Source organism: Narcine bancroftii, chromosome 1 (assembly GCF_036971445.1).
Source record: "Narcine bancroftii isolate sNarBan1 chromosome 1, sNarBan1.hap1, whole genome shotgun sequence".
Lineage (NCBI taxonomy): Eukaryota > Metazoa > Chordata > Chondrichthyes > Torpediniformes > Narcinidae > Narcine > Narcine bancroftii.
In genome coordinates this window covers 94486119-94502275 of record NC_091469.1, presented here as the reverse complement: position 1 = coordinate 94502275, position 16157 = coordinate 94486119, and positions in this window count along the sequence as shown.

The following is a 16157-nucleotide window of genomic DNA, read 5'->3' as shown; positions in this document are numbered from 1 at the left end:
TGGGGTTAGTTCAAAGTTAAAATTTATTTTCAGGGTACTTTACATACAAACCTGTGATTATTTTTCCTGCAGGCCAGCAGAATTTCTAATTACTGGTAGTTGAAAAAAAAAACTGTACTCAAGAAAACTTACATATACAACAAAGAGAAATGTAAGCAAACTGATTATGAAATGCAGAAAATAAATATTCGATAATAAATACTGAGTCTCTGATTCAGAGTCTGATGGTGGAAGGGAGGCATCTGTTCATGAACTTGGTAGTAAGAATTTGCTGCTACCTGTACCTCTTTCTTGATGGCAGCAATGAGAATAGAGCATGTCCTGGGTAATGATTGCTGCTGCTCTCTGAGTGCAGAGTTCTATATAGATTTTCTTGATAATTGATTATTTTACCTGTGATGTACTGGGCTGGATCCACTACCATTTGCATGACTTTCCACTCGGAGGTACTGGTGCCCCCTTGATGTAGCCGGTTAGCACGTATTCCACTACACATCTGTAGAAGTTTGCCAAAGTTTTTGATGTCACATCAAACCTCCATAAACTTGTGAGGAACTTGAGACGCTGATCTGCTTTCTTTGCGATAATATTCATGTGTTGGGACAGGAAAGATCTTCCGAGACTCCCAGAAATTTAAATTTGCTCACCTTCTCCAACTCTGATCCCTCAATGATCACTGGGTCATACGCCTCTGGTTTCCCCTTCCTAAAGTCCACAATCAACTCCTTGGCTTTGGGGACATTGAGTGTGAGGTTGTTGTTAGTACACCACTCACCCAAGCCTTCAATCTTTCACTGTTTATTCTTTGAGATACCCAGGAAATGTAACAGTTAACCCTCATTTCTGGGACAGTTCACTTGTTGCAGAAGATGACAGACAAGTCTGTAGTCAGGAACAGCGCATATATAACATTCCTTTATTAGACTTCTGGTTTCCTTTAGTTATATTATAGCTACATAGACAACTCATTCTAACAGGAAAATCGTTCTGACATTCAGGTCATCCTGGTCCTAATTTGTAACAGATGTTATTACTGGTATTGTACTAATATTCATTTTGCTCCTATGCCATGGCGACACCCACACTCGTTAGTCTGGTTACAACAACATTAGTTTCTTTTTAAGTTCAAACAACTTCCTTTCCCATTTTGTTTAGCTATCACCACCTGTGACTATGGGTAATATAAGCTGATGGCCATGTTTTCTGCTTTCCTTGTCCACAAGTCTGGGTTTGCTACAGTAATATTTTTGTCACCGAGCTGCTTTCAGGTGATTTAACGTTGGAGGCTCTGAAGCTGCACCCAAACTAAAACACACTGGCCACCAGACACTTTGTAACATTTTACACCATTATCAGATCTCTTTTCAAGCTTCTTTGCTCCATAAAAGCTTCCCCAGTCAAACAATATGGAGGTAATCCCTCATCGGCAGCACTGTAACTGGATCATACAACATCAAAGCATGGGATCATGCGGTTGAATATCTGATGTCATTTTTTCTTCTGAAAAAGAATGTTTGATTGTATGTGCCAAACACATTATTTAAGTTACAATGATGGTGAAGGTGCAGATATAATTTAAATTTGCAATAATAGTATAAAAATATGCCATGGTCTTACTGCAAGACAGCAATTACATCTGTCAGAATACATTACAACATTTTATAAATTCTTCAAGCTTCCCTATTAAGGCCAGTACAAATGAAAATAATGATGACAGCTTGCAACACACACCTGCAAAATTTCAAAATACAACAATATCAGCTATGACAAGATAGGTATAGAGTTATTCTGAATTAATCTTGGAATAAAAATGGCAAAATACTGCAGGTGCTGAAATTCTGGTTTAAAAAAACCTAAAAATGCTGAAAATATTCAACAAGTCAGGTAGTATCAGTGAAAAGAGAAGGTGAGTTAACGTTTCAGGTCAAAAAACTTTAATCTGTAGTGTTTATGTATTTTCATCATATTTTTATAATCTCCTTTGCAATGTCAATTCAGGGTCAATTGACATAGAATCATCAAATAGCCTAATTGTCACCACCAATTAATTCCTTTTGAGTGTTGTTAGGCACTACCAGTAACTACAAAGACTAGGCAGAGGGAACGATAGGCTTTAATACACAGAAGAACCTTGCTGGCCTGGATCCAGGTATAGGAATGGCAGGAAGGGAGAGGTGGCTCAACCTTTATGCCCTAGGACCACGGGGGAGGAGTCATAGGGTATGAGTCATCAGTGGATGGGCCAGTCCCATATATACAGTAGTCACTCATAACTATATACAATGGAGGAAGCATATCACCACAAGTTTGGAAAAGGAACGGGGACTCTGAACTTTAGGGATTCTCTGTATACTTGTTTGAGTATGGAGCCTCAGTGATCAGAGTAGCGGATCTAATGGAAAGTCTGAGAACGATCATAAAATTCCTTGTATTATGCCAAATGTTTGGGCTTTCATGTTTGCATGCCTGCCAAATGCCCTTTAAATATTACTGTTGCATCTGCTTCTACCACCTCCCACTCCACCTGCCCCAATCTGTCAGTGATGTGGAAAATTTGTTTAATCTCTTCCTCCATCATGTTATTTACAGCAGATTCAACAACAGTGGGGGGTGTCTGTGTGTGTGTGTGTGTGTGAGAGAGAGAGAGAGAGAGAGAGAGAGAGAGAGAGAGAGAGAGAGATTAAAATCTAATTTAAAACAGCACAAGCAGGTCACGCAGGGCTGTTATAAAACTCCTCTTTGGGAACAGGTAATGCTTTTTACTAGATGAAATCTGAGGTGATTCTGTGTCGACAGTTACTTTTGTAGAACCTGAGTCTTGTGATACATGTTGGCAGCATTGTGTGCTCAGATGTAACAAAAGAAACAATGTAGCTTCAGATAATAGTGTGCGGCAATGAGAGTCATTATTTCAGTAAATAAGAACTCTAATTGGTTACATAAGGAACAAAAGGTTGTCACAGCAGTAGGAAATGAAAGACAGACATGATACAGAATGGAATATAATTGAACAATAATTAGTATGTCCAGGTTGTAGAGACTGTACAGAAAGTAGGTAATTAGTTAAGAAGAAAGATAGCAGTAGAAGTTAAAGCTAGAACAATACTTCTATTTAAACCACAACAATTGAATGAATTAAACTGACAGCAAAACAGGAATGATGGAAGTTGGTTCCTAAACAAGAAAAGTGATTTAAAGTGCAGCTGGTGGTGTGGGCCGAAATCAATGAATATAACTTTCCAAACTCCATTAATCTGACATAAAAAAAAGTGAAAAGTCTGAGAAATTAGAGGACGAAATCAATGATTCATTATAAATAGATGAGTGCTTAGCCCACTGCTCTACTTGTTATACACCCATGACTGTGGGGCCAGGAACAATTCCAATGCCATCTACAAGTTTGCCGATGATTCCGCACTTGTTGGCAGAATCACAAATGGCAATGTAATGTTGTAAGATGGTTATAATGTGAATGTTTGCATCATGACTCTCCTGCCCATCACCAATTTCAGAACATGTTCATGACAATAAATTCTGATTCGGAATGGAGCATAGAAATTTCAAATATCTTTTCCATTAATGCTGTTGCCTGAATATGCTGCCAAACGGTTATGTTCGGAAAAATATCAAGTTCTGTGCGTTCATAGAGAAACAAGTGTTACAATCAAAGGTAACTTTATTGAACTCACGGGAAATAAGCAGGAGAATACAATAAATGATAATTAGTTATTCTACTACTTAATAGCTGCAAAGACATTTATATCAGACTCAGATTGGACCCTGATACCAGTGGTCACTTATCTTCTACACAGTATGAGACAAAAAACTATAACGATGTAAGCAGGCGCATCAGGCTCAAGGGTCTCCGATACTGGAGGCTGCTTACCCTACCACATTCTCCAGCATGTATACACACTTCACAGACAGGGATTTTCAAACATACACCCAATTCATTATACCAAATGTGGGGCGGTTCTCTGCAAGCACTGATCTATCACAGCACTATGGCTCAACTAAGTGCTGTGCACACCTTACCCACGACTTCTCAAGCGATGTTCATAGTAGCAACATGGCATGGAGTGATGCCTTGGACTTGGACCAAGAGGCAGAGAGAGAGAGAAATGTGGCAATCCATCAGTTGTTCTGAACTGGGTGTCTGGCCAATGATGTCACTGAGTCATTTAAATAAGGCAGCAGTAAGGTGTGCACTAATTGGTGGTCAGAGTCCATCCTTGATTAGCAAGTGAAGTGACCTCCAAATAGATTTCAGACAGGGAGTACACATAATTGTCCACAATCTGCAATGTCCAGATAGGGAGTCGATGTGTTCCTCACAATCCAAATATAACACAGGAAGGAGAGTGCATCCAAGGAAAGCATTCAGCCTGGATGGTGTGTCTGGCCAAGAATAAAAAATCGGTCCTGACTAATTTACCAATATTCACGTATTCACAGATATCTTCAATACCTTACTCCAGTAGGACATAGTACCCATCTGTTTCAATCATGCTGGTGCCCAAGAAGAGTGTAGTAATATGCATAAAGATACATTCATTATTATGCTCTTTATTGACTACAATTTGGCCTTTAACATCATCATCCCCTCAAAACTATTTAGGAAACTCCAAGAACTGGAACTTAACACCCTACTGAGTAGTTGGATCCTGGATTTCCTCACCTCCAGACCACAATCAGTCAAAATTTGTAAGAACTTTTCTTCCACAATCTTCATCAGTACCGGAGCACCACAGGGTTGCGTTCTTGGCCCCCAGCTCTACTCAATTTACACCTATGACTGTGTAGCTCGGCAAACAGTAACACCATCTACATATTTACTGACAATACGACGGTAGTGGGTTGTATTAAGAAAGGTAATGAGTCAGCCTATAGGAGGGAAATTGAAAATTTGGATGAATGGTTCACCAACAACAACCTCGCACTCAATGTCACAAAAACCAAGGAGCTGATTGTTGACTTCAGGAAGGGAAAACCAAAAGTATACAATCCAGTGATCATTGGGGGATCAGAGGTGGAGAGGGTGAGTAAATTTAAGTTATCTCGGAGGATCTTTCCTGGACCCAACATGCTAATGGCATCATGAAGAAAGAACTTCAGTGCTTCTATTTCCTCAGGAGTTTGCAGAGGTTTGGAAAATTATTGTAGATAATTATTGTGGAAAGTGTGTTTACTGTCTGGTTTGGGGACACCACAGCCCTGAGCATAAAGCCCTCCAAAAGGTAGTGGACACAGCACAGGACATCACAGATAAAACCCTCCCCACTATCAAGAACATCTAGAGGCAACACTGTCATTGGAGAGCCGTAGAAATCATCAAGGATCTACACCCCACAGCATACACTCTGTTCTCACTCCTGCCATCAGGAAAGAGGTATAGGTGCCACAAAACTCATATCACCAGGTTCAGGAACAGCTGCTATCCTCCTCTATCAGACTCCTCAACAACAAACTCAATCAAACACTTATTTAAGCACTCTTACTTGTGCACTTTGTTGATTATTTTATACCCTCTGTATTGCACATTTAGTTTGTTTACATATGTTGTCTGTTTACAGTCATTTATTTGTTTACATGTGTATGTTGTGTACAGTTGTATTGCACTAGCAATATTGGTCTTTCTGCCATGCCCACAGGAAAAAAAAAGAATCTTAGGATTGAATGTGGTGTCACCTATGTTCTCTGACAATAAATCTGAAATCTCAATCTAGAGCACACTAATCACCCTACACTTTTACAAATTAACTATTTAAACATCTTTGGATACATAATCACAAATTTATTGGTTTAACTTTATTTGTCACATTATACCTTGCACAGTGTGAATCAAAGTCAAAGGTCGTCTCTAGCGCTCATACAGCTATATAAAGAGTACAAATTACAGATAACTGATTGCAATGAATGGAAAGATCAATGTGCACCAAGGGCAGCATGATATCACAGTTGTGGGGTTCATTCAGGATCCTGATGTCTGTGGGGAAGAAACTCGTTTTTAGCCGGTTGGTTCATGCATTTATGCTTTGTCTCTGATGGGAGGAGAAAAGTAGAAAATGTGCTCAGAGTATCACGCATTTTTCACTACTAGGCTGCCTTATAAAGGCAGCAGGTTATGTAGACGGAGTCCACAGAAGCAGAGGAGTTTGCATTTTAGTTTGAAAAAAAAAGATATAATATCTTTATCATAATTAAACTACCTAACTCCAAAGCACAAGTGATAGGTTTGTCATCAATATCAACTTCAGGCCATGAGTCATCTTCCACCCTGCTTTCTGTAAGGAGCATTGTATTTTTCCAATTTCCCTGTCTCTGTCATACATGTTCCAATAATAGCATTTTATGTCCTCTTGCTTCCATGATTTCCTTAAACATGGCTTTCTCCACCATAATTATCACTGTCAATACACTTGCTTCACTCTCTGGATACCACATCTCACTCCCTCTCCTAACAGTTCAACGTTGTCCTGGTCCACCCTACTAGCCTTTGCATTTAATAGATCATGCTCAGTTATTTCCACTAGATGATGTCACCACCAGGCACAACTTCCTCTCTCTCCCCCATTCAGCACTCTAAAGGGGCCATTCTGCTCCATGATTCACTGGTCCTCTCTTCCATCACCTCCAATGCTTGTTTTGCTTTTTGTGACACTTTTCCAGACAACCACAGGAGATGTAACTCTTGCCCTTTTTGCTTCTTCCCTTCCCACTGTTTAGGGACTCAAATAATTCTTCCAGGTGTAGCGATGATTCACTTGCAGTTCTTCCTATTGACTGTACCACATTGAGCACTCATCATGCAGTCTGATCTACAATGAAGAAACCACTTGCAGGCTTTGCAATTGCTTTTGCCAAACAATTCTATTCAGTTTGCAAAGTGACGCTGAACTTGCAGTGATACCTCATTCACTCTGACTGCAGACTTCTGTGTATCATTTGCAGTGATCTGTCACTTTAATTCTTTGTCCACGTCAAAGTGTCTTTGGTTCATTGATCACTCATTGAACCTATCCTTCTGCTGCTGAGTTCTTGTCCTTAGGCTCCTCTACTTTTTTCCAATTTTAGCAGAGTGGTAGCAAGCCTGTGTGTTGGGGTGTCTTTGAGGATAGATGCTGGTTTCTTAAGACACTGCCTCTTATAGCAATCTTCAATGGAGTGAAGTCTGGTGCCTGTGATGTTGTAGGATGAGTTAACAACCCTCTGGAATTCTTTCTTCTCCTGATCTTTGCCATCTCCATGCCAGACAGTGATGCAACCAGTCAGAATTCTCTCCATAATACAGCTGTCAACATTTTTGAGAGTCATCTATTCAGGCATCTTACAGCCAGAAATCAATAGGTTCAAATAACCAGCCTTTCCAGTGTGAAGTAATCCTGACCAAAGTTTATCAATCAAATAAATATCAGTAAAAATAATTGTTGGTGTCTGTGAGGACTGTTTTCTGCATTTCCCACAAGCAGTTAGAACAAAAATAATCAAGGCTTTCAAGAGGGCATTGGTTAAGCATTGGAGGAAAGAAGAGTTAGAAAGAGTGGGGGAAATAGGAGAGCTGGGACTTACTGTATTGATCTGCTGGCAGCTGGACTCAACTGGAAGATTGCACTCACTCACTCTGTGTCACAATAATTCAATAATTATATTCTGTGAATCTACAAAACATTTCTGCAATCAAAAAAAGACTTCTGTGGCTGTGAAACACCAGAAAATCTTTTGGTCTTAGCTGTTATTATAGATAAGTCAAGTTTCTTGTCATATGATTGCACAAGTACAACCCAATGAAATCGTGTTCTCCAGTACTCAGTGCAAAACACACAGACACACAAGCCAGGCATATACATATACAAACAAAAAATACATATGCAGGACAAGTATTCAAAAATAAAATAAATAAGTAATTTTTTTTTGTGAATATAGGAGTCTTGCATGGTTATTGTGAGCAGTTCATTTGGTCATTCCGCTTTCTCACTCCCACTGGGATGAAGCTGTTCCTCAGCCTGATGGTGCTGGCTCTGATACCCCTGTATCTCTTTTTTGACAGGAGCAGCTGGATAATGCTGTGCAGAGTGGAATGATTTTGCATGCCCTCTTCAGACAATGATCATGGTAGATCATGTCGATGGGGGGAGGAGGAAGTAAGGAGACTCCAGTGATCCTCTCTGCACTTATGGTCTTGTGGATTTACCTGCAATCAATTTCTCTGCAGCAATCATATCACATTGTGCTTCAGACAGCCAGGACACTCTCTAAAAAGCTTCTGTAGAAGGTTGACAAGTGGGCTGACCACATAGCTCTTATGTCCACCAGTGCTCAGCATAATGGTGCTTGACAATCTGCTACCGATTATGATAGACTGTGATTTTTCCATCAGGAAGTCCATTTAAAGATAGGGGTGTTGAGTTCCAGCAAGGACAGCTTCTCCACGGGCCTTTGGAGAATAATCGTATTGAAGGCTGAGCTGAAGTTGATGGACAGCATCCTGGCATATGAAGCCTTGTTCTCCAGTTAGGCCAGAATGGAGTGAAAGGACAAGGCTATAGCATCATCTGTGGCACAGATTCTTTTATAGTTAATCAAAATGGGTCCAGCGTCTCTGGGAAGTGTGTTTTATTGAATTCCATCACCAAACACGAAGTATTTCAATGCCAAAGGGTGGTAGTGATTGAGGCCTGATATTGTCATCCTCTAGGTGGCAGTCTTGATTCCTGGGGTGTTGAAGATGTCCATATAGTGACGTTCATTTTTCTTTATCTTTCTTTCAAAGCCTTCACATCTGACTTGGAAATAATTTCAACCTATTTTAAATTTGAATTTTATATATTTTTTAAAAAGTTTTGACATACAAGATGGCAACAGGCCCTTCTGGCCCATGACCCCATGCAGCCCAAATACCCCAATTAAACTACTACTCACGAGGTGACCAAAACACCTGAAGAAAACCCATGCAGACATGGGGAGGATGTACAAACTCCTCACAGACACCTCCAGATTCTAACCGAGGTCACTGGCACTATAATATGATTGCCCTAACCGCTATATTTACCGTGCTACCCTGCACGCTGTAGTTAACCAGATGCACAACAAAATGTAGAAACCAGTCCTCAAAAGCACCAACAGTGATTATATGATCACTAATGATAAATATTGTTCAGGATTACCTCACACTGGAAAGATTGGTTATTTAAACCTGGTGTTTTGTCCTCAAACTGATTTTGAATTATATGAGAAAGAGGATGAAGGAAGTAAATATTATTCTTATATTTGTACAGACAAAATCTCTTGGAGAGAACAGGTGTTAAAACAATGTCATCAAAATAATTATCATTAATATAATCAAAACAGCAAATTTTGCTTGAAATTAGATATTAATAAAGTTTAGACTTAAAAATGTGACAGTCCTCTATTTTGCCTCTGTGCTAATCTCAGAAGAGAACCTTTATAATGCTCAGATCCACCATGCTAACTAAATTTTTTTTGACCATTGGCTTGGCTCTTATATATTAAGAAGCTGCTGTGTTTATCCATAAGAGCAGAGATTTAGCAAAATGAAAAATGGAAGAATGTTTTCAACTGCCTGATAGGTACATAATTGGAATATTGGCTTCACTAATTACAAGTAAAGCAGTTGACTCCTTTTCCTTTAAAAAGGAGTGGTATCTATGCTTATAAAAGTACTAATGTCACATGATTACTTTGCTGGTTTGCCAAGATGTCCCTGACTACAAACTCCAGACTTGAAGTGCCCTATCATTGCACTCTCATCAGGGATGTGAATAAGAATAATGAATATGTGCAACCAGGCTGGATTCATCAAACAGCCTAGGTTTCTCATCTACAATTGCTGCCCCACTTTTCCTTACTTGGGCTGAATGTGGAAGGCAAAGTAAGTTGACTTTCCAATCCTGAGAGTTATGCAACAGAATGCAGTATGGCCTCAGTGGCAATTGGATATGTTTATGGAGGCAATCCCGCAGTTCATGAAAATGATGTCCACAGTCTAAGCTGTCAAATTCATAGCAGTCAAAATCAGGGAAGACCAAGCAGCAAAAAAATGGGAGAAATCTGAATAATTTGACATGTGTAGTATTGAAAGATGAAGAGATGAGGCCACAGAAAGAATGAACCAAATCTTAGCTATTGCTGGACCAGGAACTAATGGCCTAAATTTTCTGCCAAAATGCTGCTGAACTAATTGTAACTACAGTTAAGTTCAATTTCCCAGCATTAAATTGCAAAAAACAAATATATATAAAATTTCAAATGTCACTAGATTCTGATGCAAGTTCTTTGGTAAAGCACAAACTTCTATAGATTTCCTTTCAATTATTCTTAAATCTGCCTTCTGTCCCTGAAACAGTCAGATTTCAATGGAGACAAGTTGCTGCAAAGAAGGATGTGTAAAGGAATTTATAATTTTCTGAAATATATTTAATTTAGGTTTATAAATTAATTTTAAGTATTTTCTGATATTGCATATTGTGTTCTGTATTTTCTTTTTTTTTTAATGAGTATTATGTGCTTCCATTTTCAGTTCATTATCATTTGAATGAGACTGTCACTTTAAGAGAAAAAAAATCAGGCTGCAAGCCTTGCAGACCCTGGAGATTGAGTGTGGGCTGACAGACAGAGGAGAGCATTGACACAAATTTGATACTTCTGAGGAGAGAATAAGTGCCTGGAGTCACAGGTGCAGAGACCATGTGACCAACAGATTAGAGACCAGTACTCTGTTTGCTCAGGGGCCATTTTTAGGAGACATCACTTTGGAGCAAAGCTATTGGAAGTGGCCTTATGTCATAATGGACAATTTGTCTAATTTCTCCATGTTAAAGGAGAATTAATAAGCCACACTGTGTCTGAAAGGGAAGGTCACTTTGAATGGCTGACCCACAAAAGGGTCCTGGAAGCAGAAGAATTCTGCAGTTGGATTGTGACCATTGTGAAGTCACTTGGAATGGATGAACCACAAAAGGGTCCAGGATTGTAAGAATCAATCACTTCAGACACAAAAAGAAGGGGAGTTTTGATTGTAAAAGACATTTCTGTGGAAGCATCTCAACAATGAATTGTGAATTTATAAACAGTCTGTCATTCTATTCTCTCCCACCTACTTGGTGAACTTCTTTGAATCCATTTAAAGCCTACGTGTCAACACTGGATTTTCTGAGACTGAACTTTGGACTGCCTTTCCAAAATTATGCCTAAGCTGTTGTGGCTTGTGGTATTCACCCCCCAACCCCCCCCCCCCCCCCCCACACACACACACACACACATATTTGCGTATGCTTGAGTAGATATTAGATAAAGTATTACATAGTTGCTAATTAATCAATAAAATTATTATTGTTATCTGGCCTAATTTCTATTGCTGCTGTCTGGTATGTAACATAAGTAATAATTTGTTTACTTTTTAATGGATATGAAGTTTATTTGAATATGTCAGAAAGTCTGTCATTCACACAAATTAATTATCTTTGATATCTTGGATAGTCAGGGTAATTTTTAAGTTAGATATTCAGATTTCAGTTTTATAGTCTGAGTACATACATAACATCACATATAACCATCAGGAAAGAGGTATAGGTGCCACTTCCTCCCAGGAGATATTTAACGCAAGGTCTCTTGATATTCCTTCTTCATTATTCATGACCAAATCTAAAATAGCCTGTTCCTGAGTAGATTCATAAGACGTTGTTCTAAGAAACAATTCCGGGCACACTCTTCTTCTTCTGAAACACCAGTTTAGATCATTTAATCAATATGAGAATTAAAATTTCCCATGACATCCAATATGCTTAAGAAATTGCCCCATTCATGCTCCTCCATGTCAAGAGATCACATTTTGGGGGCCATTTTCTTGCCTGTGCGATTCACAATTTCAATCCAAACCAATTATATCCATTGCCTCGACACTCTCTGTTCGATTCACAATTTCAATCCAAACCAGTTATATCCATTGCCTCCACACTCTCTGTTCTCGCTGGAGGACTCGTATAGGTGCGAGTCTTATACCTCCTTCCTGATGGCAGCAGTGAGAACAAAGTGTGTGGTGAGTGGGGTGGATCCTTGATGATTGCTGCTGTTCTCTGCTGGCAGAGGCCCCTGTAGATGGGTCTTGATGATGGACATGACATGTTATTTACAATGAGGAATCCAGGAACAAGAAATATAAATGCTAAAAAAAATTATAATCTGATGCCGCCTTCAAGTTTTGACAAAGTTGAAAGGAGATACAGTTGGCCTCTCATGCAGACACTTGTGTTGAAGCCTTGCTCCATCTTAGATTGGGTGAAGTAGGTAGAAGATTGGCAGTCTCATTCTGGACATGTTGTTTCAGGGTGAACGGGGGTGTTTGCTCAATATTCCCGATAATACGAACTTCCCAAAGAATTCAAAATGGAAAGGAGGTGGAGTAGTCTTATTACTCAAGAAAATATTGGGTCATGGTGTGGAGGCAATGGATATAATTGGTTTGGATTGAAATTGTGAATCGCACAGGCAAGAAAAAGGCCCCCAAAATGTGATCTCTTGACATGGAGGAGCATGAATGGGGCAATTTCTTGAGCATATTGGATATCATGGGAAATTTTAATTCTCATATTGATTGAATGATCTAAACTGGTGTTTCAGAAGAAGAAGAGTGTGCCCGGAATTGCTTCTTAGAACAACGTCTTATGAATCTATTCAGGAACAGGCTATTTTAGATTTGGTCATGAATAATGAGGAAGGAATATCAAGAGACCTTGCGGTTAAATATCTCCTGGGAGGTAGTAACCACAATATGATGGAATTTCAGCTGCAGCCTGAGAATACTAATGCTTGTTTGACTTTCCAGGGTCACTCTACCTACATAATTTAGACAACCTGATGGAAGAGTGGGGATGCAAAAATTGTACATGCATGCCAAAAATATCCACTTAAAATTTATAAACTGCTCCCTTCTCTAGGAGTCAAGGCAAAATACTAAACACAAAAAAAAAACACATTTGCCAGAATTAGTTAAGTCACTTCAGCTGTGAAATGACAACAGGATGTTCCGTTACCAAAATAACTTGTTTTGTGAATGAGCTTCTCTGATTTATTAGTTTAACTCAACTCTGGACAGCAAGAAAATGTCCACTGAATCTCTATCCATTACAAATGCATAATGAGCTGTTTATTAGCTCTAACCCCTGTTGAAAAAAATAAATGTTTATATTTTTCATAATATGTCGCTATGTACCTTGAGGGTTCGGTATCATTATCAGCTTTGACTGCTAACATATTGGCAGTTTTCCACAAGCTGTCTAAATGTGAGGATTATAGAGAAAAAAAAATGATAATGGCTTAGTGGAGACATGATGATTGTTGAGGTGACAAAGGAACTGCTTTCTCATTTCTCCTCAAGGTCGTAAGTTCATGTCCCAGGCAGACCGATGACTCAAATATTTTGCAAGCGACTAATTGCCGAGTGTGAAATACATGTACCCTGTTCGCAGCTGGCTATAATTAGAATTGGACTAATTAAAATTATTAAACTAATTACAGTCAGGTTTACAAAGCCTGCCACAGTTAACTCCATCAAAGTCACGAATGACATCCAATGTGATAATGCCAAAGATAATCTACCCCTCTTATTAGGGAATTGCTGAAATCTGCTATTAAGGATTAGATATCAAAAATGATATAGCACTTATGGTAGAGTGAACAAAGTTCCATGAAAGAAAACCATTTTTGCCAAAATTGCTGGAGTTCATCGAGAATTTAAGAAATTAAATTCAGAGATAATAGAGATGATTTAGATTTCAAGAAGGATATGGTGAAACATAAAAGATAACAGCACAAAATAAGAGTTCATAAGTTGAGGAGTGACATTTAAGCGAGGATAATCGAGGATAAGCCGACAGAATATGGAAAATCAGAGTAAACAAGTCATTTTTAAACTGCCAATCAGTGATTGGTGAGGAACAATATGGATCAGTGATTGGGCCCCAACTTGTTACATTCTATATTATTGGCTTTGTGGCCAAATATTTTGATGATGCATAAGTTGACCAAAAAAACCTAACAAATTGTAAAGAAGTGACTGGGCAAGAAATTGGCAAATGAAGTTTAATTGGCAAAATATGAGTTCTCCTTCATGAGAGATAAGAATCAAAGTAAATTATTGTTGAAATGCAGACTACCAAAATACAATGCCACAAAGGAATCTGAAGTTTTTAGTGCCTGAAACACACAAAAAAATGCACAAGTGCAGCAAGTAATTAAGTGAATGGACAGGTGTCCTTTATTGCAAGGGTAAGGAGATGATTTTGATGCAGGAAGCTGGTGAGTTGTAGTTGGAATACTGGTTCAGTTTCAATTTCCATATTTAAGAATGGATGTGCTTGGATTGAATTCCAAATTGAGCTGGTTTGGAAAATCGTCATTGGGGTTTAGAAGGTGAACCTAGTGAAACATAGAACATTACAGCACTGTACAGGCCCTTTGGCCCATAATGCTGTGCCAACATATATATACCTTAAAAAAACAAAATCCTCCCTAACTCATAGGCTTCTATTTTTCTTCATCCATGATCCTGTCTAAGAGTCCCTTAAATCGCCTGGCTGCTCCAGCCTCCACTGCCACCCTTGTCAATGCATTCCAAGTATCCACAATGCTCTGTGTTTAAAAAAGAACTTACCCCTGTTGTCTCCCTTAAACCTTCACATTGGATATAATAAATTCTTGGAGGACTTGACAGTAGTGATGAAGCTTCCCTTGGGTGGGTTCTGCAACTTGGTAACAGAGGTTGAGGAAAACCCATTTATAAAAGTAAGGACTTTCTTCTCCCAGAGTATCGATGAATCTTTAGAATTTTCTACCCATCTAAGTAGACAGTTTTTGATTCAACATTGACAGGATGGGCCAAAGGGTCTGTTTCTGTGCTCTTAAAATTCTAGAAGTCATTACATTTATATCAGGCATAAGGAGTAGATCAGCTTTGATTTTATCATGACACACAGGAGGCAGCAGATGCTGGAGTATGGGGCAACAAACAATCAATGGGTCAAATAATATCAGTAGAATAAAAGAGGATGGTTAATGTTTCAGGCCAGAACACTTCATCAAAAGTGTAGAAGAGCGCTAGACATTGTAATGGCAGGAGGGATGGGACAAGGAGATTGGTGAAAAGGAGGAAGTAACAGATGATGGGGAGGTGGAAGCAGATGATTGGCTGGTGCCAGACAAAAGGCAAGAGCGGCAAGGGGAAAATGGTGTCAAGTGAAGGAAGACATTATAGAATGACAGAACATGGTTAAAGGGCTATTTTGGGTGCTCCTCATTCCCAGTCTTGTGGTCTCTTGTCCTCTTCATTCTTCTCAACTGCTTTGGACCCCTTCAAACTTCCTAAAATGTTATTCAAAAGTCATTCAGAAATGGCACCACTGTGGATTCATTCCCAACTATCAAGTGGTAGCCAAATAAATACCTTCAATGGAACATTACAGCACAGAAACATGTTCTTTGACCCTTCTAGTCTGTACCAAAGTATTATTCTGCCTTATCCCATGGAGTGCATAGCCCTCCATACACCTTCCATTCATGTATGTATCCAATTAAAAAATATATATAATTGAGAATGCATTCACTCTTCATCTGACACCACGTTCACCACTCTGCATGAAAAAGTTCACCTTGATGTTCCGCTGAAACTTTTACCTTTTCACCCTTAACTCACATCCTCTGGCTCGTGTCTCACCTAACCTCAGTAGAAAAAAAAGCCCAATTGCATTTACATTACCTATATTCCCTCATAATTTTGTATACTTCTAGCAATCTCTTTGCTGTCAACAGATTCCTCCAGAATCATCGGTTTATTCATGAATTCCTCCTATTACTGAGTCTCAGATGTTGCCCTGTTGAAATTTAGTTTAAACCAGGAGATCAAGAAGGGTTTGCACTCACCTGATGCCTGAACACTTGGAAGGAGATTTATCTTTTCATTTTTGGTAGGATTCTTATATTTCCCATCATCTTTTTGTCCCCCAAATAATGATAGTTACAGAAACTAAATTCATTAAAATGAAGTTTACAATCTAAGTCATTTGAAAAACAGCTGTTCTTGTCTGTGCTCAAAACAACCTTTGGCAATGGGCTTCTTTTCTCTCCTTCCAAGTTCTGTAGAAGGA